Source organism: Artibeus jamaicensis, unplaced genomic scaffold, assembly GCF_021234435.1.
Source record: "Artibeus jamaicensis isolate MK-2021 breed Jamaican fruit bat unplaced genomic scaffold, CSHL_Jam_final contig_548, whole genome shotgun sequence".
NCBI classification, from domain to species: Eukaryota; Metazoa; Chordata; class Mammalia; order Chiroptera; family Phyllostomidae; genus Artibeus; species Artibeus jamaicensis.
The window spans coordinates 5,300,056-5,322,495 of NW_026521883.1; the positions used below are offsets into that span (position 1 = coordinate 5,300,056).

General features: G+C 46.8%; 1 protein-coding gene and 1 long non-coding RNA gene across 2 annotated transcripts in view; one reads left to right on the forward strand and one right to left on the reverse strand.

Annotated features, from left to right (window-relative positions):
• The window catches only part of PAQR5 (progestin and adipoQ receptor family member 5), a 72,988-nt gene extending 72,779 nt beyond the window's left edge, over window positions 1-209 (reverse strand). The window contains exon 1 of the mRNA XM_053670113.1: window positions 119-209. The gene's annotated coding sequence lies outside the window, so the exon portion shown is untranslated. The remainder of the gene's footprint in view (window positions 1-118) is intronic.
• A 127-nt stretch (window positions 210-336) lies between these two features.
• On the forward strand, window positions 337-22,244 carry LOC128628142 (uncharacterized). Its single transcript, XR_008392473.1, has 3 exons — window positions 337-419; window positions 1,558-1,641; window positions 22,095-22,244. It is a non-coding gene; the product is annotated as an uncharacterized LOC128628142 (long non-coding RNA).
• Window positions 22,245-22,440: the final 196 nt, after the last annotated feature.

Sequence of the window (22,440 nt, forward strand, 5' to 3'; positions counted from 1 at the left end):
CGGCGGGCTCCAGGGAGCCTTCGGGCGGCCACGGAGTTGGGCGCCCGTGGACTGGGAACGGGGAGGGCGCGCACGGGTGCACGCGGCGGCACGAGCGAGGAGTCCCGCCCTCGGTTACCTGCGTTCCGAGGGTCACGGGCGTCCAGCCGAGAGGGCGCGTGGACCCGGGAGCTCCTCCGGGCGTAGCGGCCCCTAGACACGCGGGCGGGCGCTGCACCTGGCCCGCCGTCTGCGCGCTACCCCTCCCGTCCCGCCCGCAATCTCCTGCCGCGCGGGCCGGGGCGGGGCGGGGAGGCCGTGGGAGGAGCTGCTGGGGGGGGGCACCCTCCCCTCTCCGGCCTCGCACTTAACAACCAGCCGGCCACCGACACTGGACTCAGTGACCTCCACAGGTTCGCACGACCACTCCCCAGGCTGAGGTACGATGGGAGCCCGGCGCCAGGGGGTGCTCATGCCCCACCCTCACCTTGTACCCCTCCGCGCCCTTCACGCTTACCCGCACTTCCTGGATGGAGCCCAGGGTCCGGAGCCTGAGGTCTCATCAAACGTCAGGCCCCTGAGCATGACCTTCAGAAGAATGCATAGGGTGGAGCACAGGGAAGAAAAAACAAAACAAAACCGGGTACCCGCAGCCACACCCCACATGTGCTCTTCCCGAGTGGGAGAGGCTGCTGGCTGCTCTGGCCCGGTTGTCAGTTACACCTGGCTCTCACCGGAGTGGCCCAAAAGTCGGTCGAGGCGGTGAGGGCGGTGTTGCTTGGCCACCCCTCTCCCAGTCTCCCAGGTTTCCATTTCCCAGGTTTGGATAGTGCCGGGCCTGGGCCTCTGCCACTCAGTGGACACAGAGATAAGAGTTGAAGGGACACAGAGGACAAAGAAACACTTGGCCCCTGGGACCTAGACTTTGTGGCTGCTCCCAGGTGCTGAAAGAACAGGTTGCAGCTACTTCCTGTCCCCCCTGCTCCCTGCCCCTTTCTGGAAAATCCACCCTTTGAACCAAACTCCCCGACTGAAGTGGAGGGTCACACCCCCTTGGGCTTCAGGCTCTCTGAGCTCTGCTTTGCAGTGTTTTTTTTCTAAGTGCACAAACAGTGGCAGGAGCACTGCACCTGGAGTCCAGACGCCTCCATTTAGCTCTGTGACCTTGGCCAAGCCTCTGTCCCGTTTCGGGGTGTCCCCATTTGCAGTGAGTTGGTTTCCACTGATTGTTTTTAAGGCCCTTACAATGGATCCTGAGTCGTGTTACTGGGCATCTTGCTTTATAAGTTTTTCTGTGGCTGCACATCTTGTAAAGGTGGGTCTGTGTGTGTCTATGTATGTGTGACCCTCAGTCCAGATTAGCTTGTCCTCTCAGACTTGGATTCTTTTTTGAATAAAGCATGTTTTAAACATGCCTCCAGTTTTTATTTCACTGATTTGTTTTAATCCTCACCCAAGGGTATGTTTATTGATTTTAGAGAGCAAAGAAGGGAGAGAGAAAGAGAAACATTAATCAGCCGACCTGCAACCCAGGTACACACCCTGATCTGGGATCAAACCCACAACTTTCTCGTGTAGATGACACTACACCCAACTGAGCCACACGGCCAGGGCTGAGACTTGAATTCTTGAAGGGAAAGTGACTGAAGGCATTAAAAACAGGTAGGTCGTCCTGTGAAAAGCAGAGCTTGACAAGAATGGCTGGCATTGGGGAAGTAAATCTTGGTTCCAGCTTATGCTGAATTCAGAGCAGCCTCAGACAAGTCCCTCATTAATAATCCTGCCTTTGCCTTCCCGAAGGTGTGGGGGCTGAGATATTAGATATGGAGTCCTTCACTTGGGCGAGGCAAGAGGTTGTGTGTTTTCTGATGCCATCTCTTGATACCTGTGACAGTGATGAACTTGGGAGGCAGAAAAGGACCCAAGATGTTCAGAGCCTGGTGCTGCTGGCCTTGTCCACCCTGTAGAAGCTGCAGGATGGACAGTGCAGGCATGTAACTCACCCCCGCTTCCACCACTAGCAACGTGAACAGATACACAGCACCTCCCCAGACTCCAGCCCCCTGCAGGCCCCCGAGTGCACCTTGGGAAGCTGAAGAGGGATGATCAAGAAGCTCCCGACCTAAAGGGAGGTGGTCAGTGGGTTACTAATGAGCCTATCAGCGTGTCCCGGTTGAACACCTGGTGGGTAGGTGCCAGACACCCAGCTCTGCTCTTAGGAAGATTAAAATCTAGCTGAATGATTAAAAAGGAATGCTTTGGAGAGAGATGGGGAGCAAGGAGAGGCTGTGGCAGAGGTGAGCACACAGGGAGGGCAGAGCAGGGAAATGGGAAGGAAGGGAGCCAGGCAGGAGGGGGTGGTTTGGGTCCTTCTGTGCAGCCCAAGGAACTGTGAAGCACAGGGAGGAAGGGGACGTGTACCAGTGTCTGGGAGAAGCATTCCTGTCGGGAGATGGAGCTGAGCCCAGGTGCAGAGGTGGGAGTGAGCAGGAGGAAGAGGGGGTGCTTCCAAGATTTTTGAGGCCCTAGCAGTTGGGGAGACATGGCACGGGATATTCCCAGAGAGGGACCGTCCCCAAATTACCCATCTTGGCAGCAGATGACAGGAAGTTACTAAGGCGACGTGGAAAAAGCACCAGGAGTCGGGCAACCTGTATCCAAATGGCTCTGAGCAGTTGTTTCTCTTCTCTGACCCTCGGCTTCTTTTTCTGTAGAGTCAGGATCATAACGTCTTTTCTTTAGGGTCATGGTGAGGACCACAGGATGCATTCATACGTGCTCTACCGCTGCAGAGTACTGAGTGCATTCAACCTTTGGGGTTTGGTTGTTTCCTTCAGGGGCCTCAGTGAACATTTGCGGAGCTGACCCACGTTGGGTTGGGCCCTGTGCGTCTCTTCCTGGCGACAGGCGCAGGGACCACGAAAGGGGAGGAGGATCTGCAGTGGTCAGAGGGACCCAAGGAGAGCAGGAAGAAAGGAGAATTCCAGTTATAAATGTCACATCTCCTTTGGACACCTTTGCAATGAAACTCAAATGCCCCTTTTGGGAGGATAGTCCTGCCCCATTCTTGGGACTGGAATCTCCTATCTCTGCCGCTCCTGGCACATGGGTGTTCAGGGTGCACAGCATCAGAAGTTACTTCCCTCCCAGGCGCTGGCCCCTCCCGGGTGGGCCTAGACTGTCCTCCACGTTGGAAATGCCTTGTCTGACTGCAGGAACAGCACAGCGGGGGCCGGCATCCCACTGCACAGCAGGACTCGGGTCCCTCTTTGCATTCTCAGCCCTCTCACACCCAGCCTTAATTTGACACGTACGCCCTCCCCATCTTGTTGTCTCCTCCAGGAGGGAGTCCTCAGGGTAAGGCTAACTGCTCTACTTTGTAGATGAGAAAACCGAGGCTGGGAGAGGTGCCCAGACTGATCTAGAACCATTGTTTCACCTGCCCCATCAGGACCGCCCTGCTGACAAGGCCCTTTCCCGGCCACCATCCCATCAGGCCTGGGAGACAAATTAGCCTCGTACAGAGGAAGACAAAGCTGCTTAGGGACTGTCTGTGGGTGACGGGGACTTCTCTGAGAGCCCTTCTTTCAGGCTCAGAAAGAAGGTCTCGCTGCTACAGTCACTTTCCTAGGGCTGTCGTACAAATCAGCACAGAGGCAGTAGCTCACACAGAAACTGGCTGTCTCACAGCCCTGTGTGCTGGGAGCCCCCAGGCCTGGGGTCTGCTGGGCCACACTCCCTTTGAAGTTTCCACAGGACAAGGTGCCTTACTCCTTCCAGCTTCGGGTGGCCCTGGGAGTCTCCGCCTCTGCGTTCACATGGCCTTCTCTGTGTCACTGTGCCCTCTCCCATTTGTTTAAGGATGCCAGTCATTGGGTGCAGAATGATCTCATCTCGAGACCCTTAACTTAATCACATCTGCAAAGACCCTTTTACCAAATAAAGTCACAGGGACTGGAGGTTAGAACACAGACTTCTCTTTCAAGGGAACACTGACCTGCTCTAGTGCCTTTCCTCCCAGTGGCAGTACCTGGTGGTCAGTCCCGAGGTACCCTCGAGGTCAGTCTCCTTTCCTTCTCCCTCACCTGCTGCCCTCACTCAGCTGCCTGGAGAGAGCTTCCTACTGTGTCTTCTCCCATCTGCTGCTGTTACAGAGGAGGAAGAAGGCAAGAGCCATGTGGGGGCCGTGCTGGGGGCACTGAGTTGGGGGACTCACCCCCCTTTGACTTCCCCTACCACCCTCTCAGTCTGACCATAGCTGTTTGAACAGCACGCTTGCACCCCTTCCTCTAACACCTTTCTGTCATGCGGTATCTGTGGAAGGCATCTTGCCCTCTTGCCCCCTTTTGAAGAATGTGCTCACCCGACTCCATGCCCCAACCCTTCTCCTGATGCCCAGGTGCTGACAGCCCTGTGCCAGGGAGCAACAAAGCTTCGCATTCTGTGCAGAGAGTGCAGCCTTCCAGGCAAAGCCCTCTGGAGTTGGGGGCACAGCAGTCGCTCCCAAGGCGTGGGTCCTGTCCTCAGAGCAGCGTGGAGGGAGGCAGAGCTTGAAAGGCTGGCCCCTGAAGAGTGTGTGTGGAGAAGGAAGATGCTAGGCGGGGAGCAGGATGACCTACCATGTCTGGGGCTCACACTGGCCAGGGCCAGGCCAAATGGCCATGCTTAGGCTCAGACCCCTGCCCCACCAGAGAGAGACCACGACGGCCCGACACCTCAGGTCCCTGAAGGAAGCCCCAGTGCCAGGATCTGTCAACAGCCAGATAATCCAAAGGGCCTGCACTCTTCCATACAAGGGGCTTTGGCAGCCCCCTGCTTGCAAGGGGAGAGCTAGGGGACCAGTCTTGAAGCTACATTTCAGAGAAGTGTGGTTTTATTTGGGCGGAGGGTTTATCTGGGTGGCTAGGGAAAGGGCACTCATAGAGATTACAAAGGGGGGTTAACACACCGCCCCCACCATTCACCATCTCTATTCCCTCCTCCTAGCCTCAGAGGGCCTCTGTCCCTGCATCCAAAAGTGCTCTGATGAGAAAATATAATACTCAATCCAGTCCTGGATCTGGATCCAGTTTTTGGTTCTCAGTCCTGGTGGATGTCCGCATCAGCCACTAATTCAATCCAAACCTCTCCAGGTGGGAACAAGTCTTTTTAAAGGTCCCCAGGTGGTTCTGATGTGTAGCCAGCATGGAGACCCCACGATAGTCCAGCTCCCTCAGCTGCTCGACTCTCGGGGTGCCCAGAGAGCTGCGGCCACCATCACCCGGCCCCACAGCACCCTGGACTGGGCTCACCACACAGCAAATATTCTGAATATGCAAAGGAATGTGTGTGGAGCACGGGCAACCTGCCTTGACCGCTTCAGCCCATGGCCCGTGGTGGATTTCCCCCGCAGCAACTGCAGTTGCTCTTCCTGCCTGAATTCTGGGCCACCCTATGCATGTGGCTCACCACTTCCCTAGGTTTCTTCCTCTCCCAGAATCCTTATCGCCCACCGGGGATGCCACACTTGCTGGAGGAGTGGGAAGGAGGGAGCTCCTCTGGGTGGCCTCCGGAATCTGCCCTCAGCCTGAGGCTGCTGCCTCTCCTCCAGGGCTCACAGCCTTTGGGGATTGCCCCTGAAATATCTTAACTACTCTAGGGAACCCACGGATCCCCTCTTTGACCTCCGGCTCTCCCTCAATCCCCAGGTACCAGCTGTCTGTAAACTCTAGACAAAACCTAGGCTCAGCTCCCTTTCAAGAGCCACACAAATATTCATCACCTTTTACCCAGCAATCCCACACCTAAGAATGTATCCTGAGGGAATAATCCTCGAACAATGAAAAGGCTCTTTGAACAAAGTTCCAGCATTATACCTAACAGCAGGGAACTTGAAGCAACCTCCATGTCTGGCTCCAGAGCTCAGATATGAAGCAGCCCACCCATTTTAAAAGCTAACTGTGAAGACCATTGCAACGTGGGAAAATGCCGATGATGCGGTACTGAGTGCAAAATGTCATCGGGCAGGAGTCCAGCCATGAAAAGCTGTATATGAGCACATACAAGGGCTGGAGGGGAATTGGGGGGAAAAAAGAAAACCAGAATTCTCATTCACTAGGTCTGGGATTGTGAGTGATTCTTTTTCTGATTTCTGGGATTGTGTTAATAAATATGCAATAAATACATATTTTTATGAGTATATAATAGTAATTATTATTAGTCTTGCATTCAGGGAAGGCTCTTGAATCCTCCTGGTCCAGCTCAGGGGTAAAGGAGCACAGGTCCTCCCGTGGCTGCCTCTGTGGAGTATTTGCTTTTGAAAGAAGCTAAAGTTTCCGACAAACTGCGGTGCTCAGGCCAGGGGGGCAGAGTTATTTTACAGGTGGGGAAGCCCTGAGGTCCCCACCTGCGGGTGAGCCCTCTTCTCTATGCTCCACCCCCTCAGCCTTCTGGGCTCAGTGTGCCCACCTCGTGAGCTCACGGTACCAGCCTCTGAGCTTCCCCGGCCCTGCACGTTATTTTATTCATTAGTAAGAATATCTGTGGAGTCAGACAGGGACACTGACCAGTGGGGGGGTTTATCTGAGGGTCCTCAGGTAGCAGGGGCAGGGCTGAGATCCCAACCCAGATGGGACTCAGCCAGGGGCAAGGGCCTTCTCCCCTCTGCCTTTGGGGCTTCTCCCTGGGGTGCAAGGGTGACCCAGTGCTATCCAGAGCCTCCTCAGCGGCAGCCTGGATGGCCAAGAACACCTCAAGAAATAGGGCTGAGACCGACTGCTAACCCCAGGAGGAGGGGGCTGGCGCTGGGCCCCAGGCTTCCTCAGAGTCTGGGTGTGGACCTTTTGAAGTTGTGTTCTCAGGAAAGGACGGAGGAAGCCTTGCTGGGCTCTTTGTCCACACCCACTCAGGAGCTGCTAGCGGCGGGAGGCAGAAGAGCTGCCCGGGGTCTCCTGGGGCCTGGCCGGGAGGGCAGCTCTGCCTCCAAAGAACAGCATGGCCTGCCCAGTCTGCCTACGGAGTGGAGATCCAGATTTACATGAAACATTTAGCTGGGCGGGAAGGCTTCATTTTAACAAGAGGATGTAAAGGGATAACCATAACCAGCATTTACCAAGCTCTTATTACAGGCCAGACACGGTATCTCATTTAATGCTCACCCAGCCCCATGCCTGTCATTGTCCCCATTTCACAGATGGAGAGTTGAGGCAGTGACCTTGTACAAGGTCACTCAGTCCGTATCAATTCAGAACTGGTCCAGAGTTCGTGCTCTCAGCTGCTGCGCCGTACTGCCTTTCTTATTAACCAGAGGGTACATTTCAAAGTCCCAACACTAAATATGTATATAATTTTTCCTGGAACATGCCTTCCCCACAACATATATTCTGCAGCTAACGGCCAAAATATGACTCCAGTTCACGTTAGCCAGCCAATCTTGAGGCTTTCACAGGATCAAGCCTTTGAGAAATTGTCCACTTATGGGAAATATGGAGAACTTACAGTCAATTTCATACATTAGAAGAATATAGGAAGGTAGAGCTCTATTAGCTATTCCAGGAAAAGTGAGATCCTAAAAGGGCAAGTGACTTTTCTGAGGTCACTCCATGAATTAAAGGCTGAAATTGCATTCGATTGCCAGCTGTCCTGCCGGGCTTTCTTCCTCTTCAAAAATTCTCGTGCAACTGTGTTCGGGGTGGGTTCTGACACTAGAAAGTCCCTTCGGGTCCAGTCTGTGTTGTATCAGCCTACGCAGTTTATTTAGTTTGCCTTTGAAAGATCCCAGTGCAATGTCTTTCTTCCAACACGCAGTTCCGAGCAGGCCTAGTGGTGGCCCGGGTCTGCCAAGAGCAGTGGTCGCAGTCTTCCTCACTGTTGAGTTCCTTTCTGACCCGTTGCTCTGTTTGACAATACTTCTGAAGTCCCTGCTAAATATTTTAGCATGGGGAGGGAGTTGCTAAAGAGAGGGAGAAGATAGTTGAAGGCTGTGTAAATATTTAATTTAGCCCCAAGCTGGTATCCTTAATTACGGAACATTAATGTCTTTATCATAGTATTCCTGAGTCTAACTAACAGCAAACAGCCTTTCTCAGGCTCACATAAACCCCTGGTCCGAAGACTCCAGACAGAGCCTCTTTCTGTTAACTGAACGCTCTGTTCCCTCCATCCTCCCAGCCCACACACATGTGGCCTTTCCCATCCCTGGCACATCCTCGTCACCACGGGCCAGGGCAGCGGTGGGACAGATTGCGTCGTCCCTGCTTGTGGACAAGGAAACTGAAGCCTTAAAGAGTCAGAGAAGCTGGTAAATGCTGAGTCCAGGCTTTTTTCCACTCAAACTCAGAGCATTTTCTGCCCCACATTGGGGTTCACAGGGAGGCGCCCCGGACCATGGGCCCCTGTGACTTCTCCCTTCTTGGAGTTCAGTTCTCCAGTAATGATGTCTAAAGGGAGTCAGCAAATCGCCTAGAGACAAAGGGCCATGGAAGACCTGAAGCCTAGTTCATGCCCAGAACTGTGGGGGCTGGGGGCCAGGGGCCTCAGGGCAGGGGTTAACTCCTGGCTACCCAGACTCAGAGCGAGCATCGGCGCCCCCATGCCTGGATGCCTGGACCCAGTTCCAGCTCCCCTCCAGCTCCCTCTTTCACCCCTTCATCAGCATTAGTCTCCCTGCCCCCATCCACCGCCCCAGGGCCCGGACTTCATTGCTTTCCTCTAGTTCTCTGGACAGTTGTGGTGAGGCCGATGTTATTATCCCCGCCCCTCCCCCACCCGCAGATGAAGTCACAGAAGAGGAAGACTTGCAGAGTGGTTAAAATGCCTTAGTCCAGCTCATGCACTTGGCAAATGCTGAGTCAGGACTTGAACCCACAGTGCATGTTCTCTTGACCCCAGATACCCAGCTTGTCCAACTGGCACACCAGTTATTCCCTTCACCCCCAACCTTCAGATCATCAGTCCGCCTGCCCCAACACCCCCCCTCCACCCACGTTTGGTGAGTGCCACCTGCCGGGCAGTGTCCTGGCTGGTAGAGCCTCAGTTTTGGGCCTCACCTTCCCCTGCCCTGGGCACCTGTCCAGTTGAACTGAAGGACCAGTGTGCCCAGGAGCATTGTGGGGTCTCATCGCCTCAGGACCAGGTCAGAATCTCACAGGTGAGCCTGGGCTCACAGAGTGGGGAAGAGGGGGGCTTCATCTGGCCCCTGATTTCTTTTTTTCCTTTGCTCAATCAGGCTTCATAGAGAGCCTGACTGAGCACCTGCTCTGTGACAGAGGCTCTGGTAAGCTGAAAAATGTCACATGCAGATTCCAGATCCCGTGAATATGTTACCTGTATGGTGAGCAGGATTTTACAGATGTGGTAAGTGAAGGATCTTGAGATGGGATGATTATCCTGGAGAATCAGAATGGGCCCTTTGTAGTCACAAGGATTCTTGTAAGAGCAAAGGCAGGAGAGTGAGAGGTCAGAGAAAGAAGAGCAGCCACAGACACAGAGGGCAGAGCAATGCAGCCACGAGCTAAGGGTTGTCAGCAGCCTCTATAACCTGACAAAGGGGAGGAAATGGACTTTCCCCGACAGCCTCTCGAAGAAATGTGGCCCCTCCAACACCTTGCTTTTAGCCAGCGACTCTGATTTTGGACTTCTGATCTCCAGAACCAAAAGATAATACATTTGTATTGTTTTAAGCCACTTTGTTTGTGGTAATTTGTTAGAGCTGCAATAGGAAACCAGTACAGATGCCGGGATAAGTGGGATGTGGTCCCTAACCTTGAGGAGCGCTGTATGGGGCTGTGTAAGATTCTGGGAAGGGCTGTCAAACACCGACCCTGGGCCCCACCCACAGACTTTCAGATTCAGCACGTCCGAGCTGAGAATGTGCATTCTAATCAGCTCCCAGGAGCTGCTAAGGCTGCCATCTGGGGGGGCTGCACTTTGAGAGCCGCTTTTAATGTGCTTCCCATGTCCCGGAGATCTTGTTAACACACAGGTTCTGCAGTTATATGCTCATTTATTTGTTGCCACGTTTATTGCCTGAACCCCCTACTAGAAGGTCAGGGCTTTGAAAGCAGTACCTGTGCTGCTGCTGCTGCTAGAGCAGCACCTGGCAGTAGATTTGCAGCGAACATCTGCTGAGTGGATGGGTGAGTGAGCAAGGGTTTGGAGCTGGCAGGAGCCGTTTTACGTGCAACGTTGAGACGTGGGTGTCCTGGGTGCCCTTGCTGATGCCACAGAGTGAGTGAAATCCTACAGGGACAGAATGAAGAAGATCAGGAAGGAAAAGGCAGTAGAGGGGGCGGCAGGAATAGTCACAAAAGAGGCGAGGGGAGAGTGTGGACAATGCTAGGGGAAGGGCTCTTCCCGGGAGGGTGGGAGGTCAGGAGCGCCAGAGCAGAGCGCCAGGAGGGACCTCTGGGTAAAGTTGTCAGGAGTCGGGTGGCATGTCCTCTGTGAAGAACTGAACAATTAGGGTTGGCTTACAGGTACAGACACACATCCATTTTTTTTCTCTTGACTTAGTTAGACAATTTATAAAAGCAGTATGTGTACGTTGGGAAACATTTTGGAGAATTCTGAGAAGTAAGGAAAAAAACCTTAAATCACCTATACATGTCATGCTCAGAAATGAGGCATATTTATATTTTTATGTATTTTCATCTTTACTTAATGCAAGTATTTAACATGCACACATACAAAATTTTCCTTCAAATTGAGGTAATGCTTTATATCTTTAACTCATTTCTTTTACTTTATATATTGTTCTATTTTTGTGTTATTTTGAAGAGGAAAACATAATTTTTGAAAGGTAGATAATACATTTTTGTAGTAATGTACCATAATCTACCTACACCCTTACGGCTTTCTCCCCTTATCTATTGCTTTGCTTTCTGTGGTTTGTTACCCATGGTCAACCTCGGTCTGAAAATATTACATGGAAAATTCCAGAAATAAACAATTCATGGAGGAACAAGTATGAAGGACACAAGGACAAGAACTAGGGGGGTGGAAATGGGAGGGAGGTGGGGAGCACGGGGCAGGGTGGGCTGGGATGGGAGAAGTAGAAAACTGTACTTGAAAAATAACTAAATAAAATAAAAAAAACAATTCAAAAGTTTGAACTTATGCATTGGTTTAAGTAACATGGTAAAATCTCGCACTTCCTGCTACGCATAGGCTCCCCTCCCGTCAGTCACTTGGGAGCCCACTCAGCGGTCAGAGAGAGAGGGACCCCATTCACATAACTTTTATTGCATTAGGTTGTCATCGTTGTTCTATGTTATCATTAGTTATTGTTGTTAATCTCTTACTGTGCCTACTTTATAAATTAAACGTCATCATAGATCTGTATGGATAGGAGAAAATATAGTACAGTGTATACACAGTCCAGTTACCGTCTGAGGTTTGGGGCATCCACTGGGGGTATGAGCATGTACCCTTTGCACGCGAGGGGGAACTATGGTATTTTTGAGCATGTGAGTCCTTTCGTTGTGGTTTTGATTTACATTACGCCCAGATGCATAATGCTTAGTATCTTTCATGTGCCATTCTTATTTCTTCTTTGGTAAAATATCATTTGAAGTCCTTTGCCTATTTTTAATTAGGTCATTTCATATGACTGACTCCTTTATATATTCCGAGTGTAAGTCCTTTGTCAGAGATATGATTTGCCAATATCTCCCCAGTCTTCCTTTTCAGTGTCTTTTGCAAAGCAAAAGTGTTTAATATTGATGAAGTCCAGTTTATTATCAGTTTTTTCTTGTACAGATTATACTTTTGGTATCTAAGAATTCTTTGCTGAACCTGAAGTCACAAGTATTTTTCTCCTATATCTTCTGGAAGTTTTTATAGGGTTTACATCTTATGTTTGAGACTGTGACCTAGTTCTGACTGGTGTGGCTCCGTTGGTTGGGTGTCATCCTGCAAAGCGAAAGGTTGCTGGGTCACTTCCCAGTCCTGCCACACGCCTGGGTTGTGGGTTTGGTCCCTGGTCTGGGTTCTTTGGGAGGCAACCAATCGATGTTTCTCTCTCACATCTATGTTTCTCTTCCTCTCTCTTTTCTTCCCTTCCCCTCGCTCTAAAAATAAATAAAATATTTTTAAAAGACTATGATCTATTTTGGGGTTAATTTTTTACAAGATGTGGGATAGGTGAGAGGTCTTCTTATTTTTGGTCCTGCAAATAGAGGCCCAGTTGTACCAGTCACTCTTGCACCTGTGCAAAGCACGTGAGTGTGCACCTGGGGCTGGATGTTCATGCGAGCACATCCCCATTTACACACAGAATAGATGCAGGAACTCACCTTTACACCACACTCCTTTCCCACAAGAGATGTGCTCTAGGCTTGGGATCAGGTCGCTGCTTGTTTCTGGTCTGTCCCTGATTCTCTAGAACAAGTCATCTTCCCAGGCCTCAGTCCCATCATCTGAAAATTGCAGTAACCACCCTGATCTTGCTGGGTTGTCCTGAAGGCTATGGAGGTGTCATCTGGGAGTAGGGTTCTAAACATTCAGGCAGCTGAGAAACTCCTGATGCATTTCCATGGAGCTGGATCTCCTGAAACCCTAGGAAGCAGCCACAAAGACTGCTTGGTCTTGCTCTGTTTCTTTGCGGTGAAAGGGCTTCTCTTGTGAGAGACTGAAGTTAGACATTAGGAAGAACTTTCCTTCTGCCAGAGGAAGGTGTGAAAAAGGATAACAGTTAATGGTGGAGAGAGTAGCATGGATCTTGCCTGGTTGTTCTCACAGGGTCCGCCGGGGCCTGACCCAGCCAAGCCTCTTCATGCTCAGTTCTTGCTCTGACAATACCTGGTTTGGTTGGAAAGGGCCTCTGCTGCCCTGCAGGTGGCGCCCTCATGCCGGCTCAATGTGTGGCACCGATTTGGTTCCGCTCTCCTAATAGCTGGGACCTGCAGCCAGATGTCTGGTCCCTAACCTGCTCCACACAGAGCCTCAAGCAAGGTGCTGCCAGACCCCAGGCCTCAGGCCAGAAGGGGCAAGGAGTAGCTGCTGTGGCTTTAGTGTGGAGACAGAGAAAACTCTGGATTGGGGAGCAGCTGCCCACTGGCCCCAAACTGTTCAAGGGTCCCGTCCTGCAGGCTTTCTCGAGGGTGGTACTTAGTGTGTGGCAAGCCAGCTCCTGATGCTGCCCTGCACTATCTGACAACACCAGACAAGACCTTAGTATCTGTTTCCCCACCCTAAGAATGTGAATAATCCTTCCTACTTTATAGGGCTGCCAGGACACACAACAAGCACTTAATAAACATTAGCAGTTCTTGCTATTCAACACACAGGATGTATCAGAATCAGGACAGGATAGACTGCCAATGAAATGGACATTGAATGTTAGAATCACTAGTGGTTTTGCTTTTATAAACTAGTTAAAATATGATTATAATTTCAAAAATTAGAGAATTCCAGGTTTGGGTCATTTTGATTTTAAGTTTTGATAGTCATTACTTATAATTTGTATTTGGCCTTTAAAATTTAATAGAAGCTTTTGAATATTTTAGAAAAAATTTGTTGCATATATTTTCAAAAAAGTTCATTTTTTACAATTGATTTAATTTACATTGCTATGATGAAAACATATTGCAATTTTATACTCATGATGTAATTGATGCTATTGTTAATCCCATGGATCGTTGAGAATGAGCACAAACAGAGGTTGTGATAGAAAGAGCAATTCTGAACGTGGGTGGAGCTGTGACAAATGAGGCAAGAAGAAGTAGAAAATCTTAACACTTTCTATTTCTTTTTCTGCTTAAAATATTTAAAACTGCCAACAAAAGTGAGCAGATCTTACCTGCACCCCTAAAAAAACACTCATACAATGAGAAACCTACAGCCAATATCATACTCAATGGACAAAAACTAAAAGCTTTTCCACTAAGATCAGGAACAAGACAAGGATGTCCACTTTCACCACTCCTATTCAATATAGTATTAGAAGTTTTGGCCACAGCGATCAGGCAGAAAAAGGAAATAAAAGGCATCCAAATAGGAAAGGAGGAAACAAAATTGTCACTGTTTGCAGATGACATGATAGTGTACATGGAAAATCCTATAGACTCTACCCAAAAACTGCTCAAACTAATTAATGAATTTGGCAAAACAGCAGGATACAAAGTCAATATCCAGAAATCAAAGGCATTTTTGTATACAAACAATGAATCAGCAGAAGCAGACATCAAGGAAAAAATCCCATTCGATATAGCAAAAAGAAAAATAAAATATCTGGGAATAAACCTAACCAAAGAGGTAAAAGACCTGTATGCAGAAAACTACACAGCACTGAAGAAAGAAATCAAGGAAGACACAAACAAATGGAAACATATACCGTGTTCATGGATTGGAAGAATTAACATCATCAAAATGTCCATACTACCCAAAGCAATATACAGATTCAATGCTATACCTATTAAAGTACCAATGTCGTATTTCACAGACATAGAACAAACACTTCAAAAATTTATATGGAATCATAAACGAGCCCGAATAGCAGCTGCTCTTTTGAGAAAGAAGAACAAAGTAGGAGGGATCACAATACCTGATATCAAACTGTATTACAAAGCCACTGTAATCAAAACAGCCTGGTACTGGCATAAAAACAGGCACATAGACCAATGGAACAGAACAGAGAGCCCAGAAATCAACCCAACCCTCTACAGTCAATTAATATTCGACAAAGGGGGGCAGTAACATAAAATGGAGTAAAGATAGCCTCTTCAGCAAATGGTGTTGGGAGAACTGGACAGCTACATGCAAAAAAATGAAACTTGAGCACCAACTTACACCATACACCAAAATAAATTCAAGGTGGATAAAAGACTTAAATATAAGCCATGACACCATTAAAGTCCTAGAGGAGAACATTGGCAAGAAAATCTCAGATATTCCACGCAGCAACATTTTTACAGATATGTGCCCTAGAGCAAGGAATATAAAGGAAAGAATAAACAAATGGGATCTTATCAAAATAAAAAGCTTCTGCATGGCTAAAGAAAACAGTATTAAATTAAAAAGACAACCAACTGTATGGGAAAACATATTTGCCAATGATACCTCAGACAAAGGTTTAATCTCCAAAATATACAAAGAACTTACACGACTCCACTCTAGGAAGACATCGAACCCAATTAAAAAATGGGAAAAGGACTTGAACAGACACTTCTCTAAAGAGGACATACAGAATATCCAGAGACACATGAAGAGATGCTCAGTATCGTTAGCTATCAGAGAGATGCAAATTAAAACCACAATGAGATACCACTTTACACCAGTCAGGATGGCTATAATAGACAAAGCAACAAACAACAAATGTTGGAGAGGGTGTGGGGAAAAGGGGACCTTAGTTCACTGTTGGTGGGATTGTAGACTGGTACAACCATTATGGAAAACAGTATGGAATTTTCTCAGAAAAATAAAAATTGACCTGCCTTTTGACCCAGCAATTCCACTGCTAGGATTATACCCCAAGAATCCTAAAACATCAATTTCAAAGAACCTATGCACCACAATGTTCATAGCAGCACAATTTACAATAGCCAAGAGTTGGAAGCAACCTAGGTGCCCATCAGTAAATGAATGGATCCAAAAATTGTGGTACATATACACCATGGAATTTTATGCAGCAGAGAGAAAGAAGGAGCTACTACCTTTTGCAACAACATGGATGGAACTGGAAAGCATTATGCTGAGTGAAATAGGCCAGGCATTGAAGGACAAATACCATATGATCTCACCTTTGACAGGAAGCTAAAGAATAAAACAAATAAGCAAATAGAATAAAAACAAAGACGCTGAAATAGAGAACAAGTGGGCAGCGACCAGAGGGGAGAGGGAAGGGAACTTAAGGGGAAAAAGGGGGAGGGATTTTGAGGAACAAGTATGAATGACACAGAGATGAGGACTGGGGGGGGGGGAATGGGAGGGAGGGGGGAGACCGGGCGGGGGGGGGGAAGAGGAAAAAAAATGTACTTGAAAAGTAACCAAATAAAATTATTAAAAAAAAAAAAAAAAAAAAAAAAACCACTCATACAGTTACTAGAAACAAAAAAGGAGCTGACTAAACAGCCCAGTGCAGACAGTTCTCAATGAAAAAAGCAAACAGCGGGGGGACTTCCGCCAAGATGGAGGCGTAGGTGGAAGCACTGTACCTCCTCGCACAACCAAGTTTAAAAACAACAAAGTTTTAGCAACAAAAACACAGCCAAACCACAGAAAATTGAACTATATGGAAGTCTGACAACAATGAACCCTTCGGCCAAACCGGTAAAAGGAGCAGAGCCAGGAGCAGAGTGGGTCAGGCAGGAAAGATCCACCAGAACAATCTGAGCGCGCCCAGGTGCGCCAGCAGCCGTGGGCGGATCCCAGGTGTGGAGAAGCGGGCAGACCCACTGAGGGCGCAAGGTGGTGGACCCACTGAGGGCCGACCGCGGTCACACATTCGCACGCAGATAAACTGGTGAAGGAGTGAGCAGTGAGAGAGACTGTGCAGGCCTCAGCGGGAAGTGGCAGAGGGGACCGCTACTGTCCCTCTCTGACCCTGAACATATGTCACAAACCAGCAACCTGGATGGACCCTCTCTGACCACACCCCCACGTACAGCAACACAAACCAGTGATCTGGGTGGCCCCGCCCTGATGAACAACTAAGGCTCCGCTCCTCGTACCTAAAAGGCACAAACAGATCAAAACATGGCTCAAGAACAACTCATAGCCCCAGAGCCAATAAATCTAAGTGATGAAGAAATAGCCAAACATTCAGATGCACAGTTCAAAACAGTGGTGATCAGGATGTTCACAGAACTGGTTGATTTTAGTCATAAATTAGAGGAACATATGAAGGCTAAACTAAGTGAAATGAAGAGAAATGCACGGGAAACCAATAGTAATGGAAAGGAAACTGGGACTCAAATCAAAGGAGTGGACCAGAAGGAGGAAAAAAATGACCAAGCAGAAAAGAATGAAGAAACAAGAATTCAAAAAAAATGAGGAGAGGCTTAGGAACCTTCAGGACATCTTTAAATGTTCCAATATCCAAATTATAGGGGTACCAGAAGGGGAAGAGGAACAGCCATGAGTGGAAAACTTATTTGAACAAATAATAAAGGAGAACTTCCCCAATCTGGCAAAGGCAATAGACTTCCAGGAAATCCAGCAAGCTCAGAGAGTCCCAAAGAAGTTGGACCCAAGAAGGAACACACCAAGGCACATCATCATTACATTAGCCAAGATTAAAATGAAGGAGAGAATCCCAGAAGCAGCAAGAGATAAGGGGACAGTCACCTACAAAGGAGTTCCCATCAGACTGTCAGCTGATTTCTCAGAAGAGATCTTACAGGCAAGAAGGGGCTGGAAAGAAGTATTCCAGGTCATGAAAGCCAAGGCCCTACATCCAAGATTGCTCTATCCAGCAAAGCTTTCATTTAGGGCAGATAAAGTGCTTCCCAGATAAGGTCAAGTTAAAGGAGTTCGTCATCACCAAGCCCTTATTATATGAAATGTTAAAGGGACTTACCTAAGAAAAAGAAAATAAAAAAGATGAACAGTGAAAGGACAGCAAACTCACAGTTATTAAGAACCACACCTAAAACAAAAGCAAACTGAGAGGACAGCTAGATCAGGAGCAGAACCATAGAAATGAAGATCATGTGGAGGGTTAGCAACAGGGGAGTGGGAGAAGGAGAAGGGGGGAGAAGGTGCAGAAAATAAGTAGCATAGATGGTAGGTAGAAAATAGATAGGGGGGAGGGCAAGAATAGTATGGGAAATATAGAATCTAAAGAACTTGGGACATGTAGTCATAAACTAAAGGGGGAGGAATGGTGGGGGAGGAGGTGTGCAGGGTGGAGGAGAATGAAGGGGAGAAATAGAACAACTGTAATGGCATAATCAATGAAATATATTTTTTTTAAAAACTGACAGGGAACATCAATGGGGTAGTTTAAAGCATAAAATGAGGTGCCCATTGTATTTAGCCAAACAATGTTGTGTTTGGAGTCAGGAGAGGCACTGCAGATGTAATACAGAAAACAAAATAACAAAGCCTAGGTTCAGTAGAAATGAATTTAAATTTTGATGCTAAAATAGGCAAACATATAGATAGACTTTTAAGAAGTGAAACAAATAATTATTAGGATGCAGAGCTCAAAATGAGATTAATTTGGAGGGTGAAAAGTGAGAGAAGAAAATGAACAGAAAATTAAAAAAAAACAAATATCACTCCAATCAATTAGGTTGTATCAGGGACAAAAGCTACATTGAATGACTAATATTTATTTTATGAGTTTTGAACTACAAAAAAAGAAATGTCAAAATAAGGAGTATTTCATTAATTTTGTGCCTTTCATGAAAAATATAGGCTTTGATTAAAGTGACAAACTGAATAACAACTTTCTATTACCGGCATTATTTTAAAAAATTTGTCTAGGGTAAACCTCTGATGATGCTACTAATGTGACCAAAATTGAAGACGCACCCTCTTCGCTGGGTGAAGCTCATGGCTTCAGTTCAGCTGTGCCTGTGCCACGGCTCTTTGGACATTCAGCAACTACATCTGATGTTTTCTGGCTCTGTCCCAAGGTAGAACATCTCAATGAAACACATGTCAAATTTGACCTTATGGCCACTCACGGGCACTTGATTGGAAAGCCAGCAAATGTTCCTAAAGGTGTCAGAAGTAACTTGGACAAGATGCAGTATGGTTAGGAGAGGTTGGTGAAATAGCAGAAGATCCTCAAAGAACAAGTCATGGTGCTTGAGAGAAAATAAAATTAATTTAAAAATTTGTGCTGCCCATAATTATTTGGTATAAACTGTTGCTTGTCAATAATGTTAGCAAACAATTATTTTTGAAAAAACAGGTTTAGGATTTCCAGCCAAGATGAAGGCATGGGTAGACACACTGTGCCTCCTCACACAACCAAAAGAAGGACAACAATTAAAAAAAAAAACCCTGAACTGACAGAAAATCCAACGGTATGGAAGTCCTATAACCAAGAGTTAAAGAAGAAACATTTATCCAGACTGGTAGGAGAGGTGGAGTCAGTCACCCGGGTAGAGAGGACTCACCAAAAGGCCATATCTGGAGGACTGGGCAAGGCAGTGGCTAGTGGACTGGGCGGTTCCACATTTGTGTGCAGATAAACCAGGAGGGACAACTGGAAAGTGAGATAGACTGAGCAACCCAGGGTCCCAGAGCAGGGAAATAAAGCTTCATAACCTTTGACTGGAAACACCTGTGGGGGTTGAGGTAGCGGAATAAACTCCCAGCCTCATAAGAGAGTTCATTTGAGAGACCCACCTGGTCCTAGAATGTATACAAACTCACCCACCCAGGAATCAGCACCAGCAGGGCCCAATTTGATTGTGAGTAGCAGGGGAAGTGACTGAACACTGGCAGAGAGTGGAGCAAGCAGCATTATTCCCTCCTGAATTCCTCCCCCACTGACAGCACCACAATGCAGTGATGTGAGTGCCCTGCCCTGGTGAACATCTAAGGCTCTACCCCTTACTACAAGACACGTGCTCCCAGACCAAAAAAAAAAAGTGGCCCAAATGAAAGAACAGATCAAAGCTCTAGAAAAAATACAACGAAGTGAAAAGAGAGCCAACCTATCAGATGCACAGTTCAAAACACTGGTAATCAGGATGCTCACAGAAATGGTTGAATATGGTTGCAAATTAGAGGAAAAAATAAAGGCAATAAGAAGTGAAATAAAGGAAAATGTACAGGGAACCAACAGTGAAGGGAAGGAAACTGGGACTCAAATCAACAGTTTGGAACAGAAGGAAGAAAGAAACATTCAACCAGAACAGAGTGAAGAAATAAGAATTCAAAAAAATGAGAAGCTTAGGAACCTCCAGGACATCTTTAAATGTTCCAACATTTGAATCATAAGGGTGCCAGAAGGAGAAGAGGAAGAGCAACAAGTGGAAAACTTTTTTGAACAAATAATGAAGGAGAACTTCCCCAATCTGGTAAAGAAAATAGACTTTTAAGAGGTCTAGGAAGCTCAGAGAGTCCCAAAGAAGTGGGACCTAAGGAGAAACACATTGAGGAACATCATAATTACAGTTTGCAATATTAAAAATAAGGAATCTTTAAAAAAATTTTAATATATTTTTATTGATTATGCCATTACAGTTGTTCTATTTCTCCCCTTCATTCCCTTCCACTCTGCACACCCCCTCCCCTATCATTCCCCCCCCCTTTAGTTTATGACCATGTGTCTCAGGTTCTTTAGATTCTATATTTCCCATACTATTCTTGCCCTCCCCCCTATCTATTTTCTACCTACCATCTATGCTACTTATTTTCTGCACCTTCTCCCCCCCTTCTCCTTCTCCCACTCCCCTGTTGCTAACCCTCCACATGATCTTCATTTCTATGGTTCTGCTCCTGATCTAGCTGTCCTCTCAGTTTGCTTTTGTTTTAGGTGTGGTTCTTAATAACTGTGAGTTTGCTGTCCTTTCACTGTTCATCTTTTTTATTTTCTTTTTCTTAGGTAAGTCCCTTTAACATTTCATATAATAAGGGCTTGGTGATGACGAACTCCTTTAACTTGACCTTATCTGGGAAGCACTTTATCTACCCTTCCATTCTAAATGAAAGCTTTGCTGGATAGAGCAATCTTGGATGTAGGGCCTTGGCTTTCATGACCTGGAATACTTCTTTCCAGCCCCTTCTTGCCTGTAAGATCTCTTCTGAGAAATCAGCTGACAGTCTGATGGGAACTCCTTTGTAGGTGACTGTCCCCTTATCTCTTGCTGCTTCTGGGATTCTCTCCTTCATTTTAATCTTGGCTAATGTAATGATGATGTGCCTTGGTGTGTTCCTTCTTGGGTCCAACTTCTTTGGGACTCTCTGAGCTTGCTGGATTTCCTGGAAGTCTATTGCCTTTGCCAGATTGGGGAAGTTCTCCTTTATTATTTGTTCAAATAAGTTTTCCACTCATGGCTGTTCCTCTTCCCCTTCTGGTACCCCTATAATTTGGATGTTGGAACATTTAAAGATGTCCTGAAGGTTCCTAAGCCCCTACTCATTAAAAATAAGGAGAGAATCTTAAAAGCAGCAAGAGAAAAGGAGACAGTTACCTACAAAGGAGTTCTGATTCGACTATCAGCTGATTTCTCAAAAGAAACCTTGCAGGCAAGAAGAGTCTGGAAAGAAGTATTCCAAGTCATGATAGGCAAGGACCTATATGCAAAATTACTCTCTCCAGCAAAACTATCATTTAGAGTGGAAGGACAGATAAAGTGCTTCCCAGATAAGGTCAAGCTGAAGGAGTTCATCACCACCCAGCCCTTATGATATAAAATGTTAAAGGGACTTATCTAAGAAAAAGAAGATAAAAAATATGAACAGTGAAAGGACAGCAAACTCACAGTCATTAACAACCGAACCCCCCCCCAAAAAACCAAAAAAACCCAAAAACAAACTAAGCAAACAACTAGAACAGGAACAGAACCACAGAAATGGAGATCATATGTAGGGTTCTCAGTGGGGGAGTGGAAGGGGAAAAGAAGGGAAAAAGGTACAGAAAATAAGTACCATAAATGGTAGGTAGAAAATAGACAGGGCAAGGTTAAGAATAGTATAGGAAATGTGGAAGCCAAAGAACTTATATGTATGACCCATGGACATGAACTAAGAATGGGGAATGGGGTCGGAAGGGGTGTGCAGGGCAGAGGGGAAATAAATGGGTAAAAATGGGACAACTATAATAGCATAATCAATAAAATATATATTTAAAAAACAGATGTAAATTGTCACAAATGACTGAAAATATATTTTAATGGTTAGAGAATTTTTTTAAGTCAATAGAACAAACCTTTATATACAATATGCAATAAAAGTGATATACCGATAAAATATAGGAAATTAGGAAACACAAATAAAATGACCATAAAGAAGATTCACATTCACATAGTTCAAATATAGAGCCTATTTTCCAGTCATTATAGCTGAAGGCAGAGTCTCAGTTGAAGAAAGGTTTGCACAAATGAGCAAAGTACTGGCATTTTTGGTTTTCTTTATAATATCTCAGTGTTGAAAAATGTGAAAGAACTTCAGAAATGCCACATGGAATCTTCATGCTAATTAGGAAATGTAAATCAACATACTGCCTTCTTCATCAGGAAAATCTTGCTGTGAAAAAATCCAGCCGAATTAAATGGTGTGCCTGCAGGGACACAGTCTTTCACAGCCTCCCTCCCTCGTCGAGACCAGCACCGTGTTCCAGGGGTGGGATGCTGTGCGGCACCAGGCGAGGCTGTGCTGCAACCGAGGCTGCATCTCTAAGTGATAGAAATTTGTATGGAAAAATCAGAATATTACATAATGCTTCCTGTAATAATAAGTTATCATTCATATAAAAGCCCATTTGAATGTTTGAACATGATATGTAAAATTTATGGTTCACTTCGAAATCTAAATACTGCTTTAAGGAATATATTGATAATTCCAGTTCCCATTGTTTTAGAA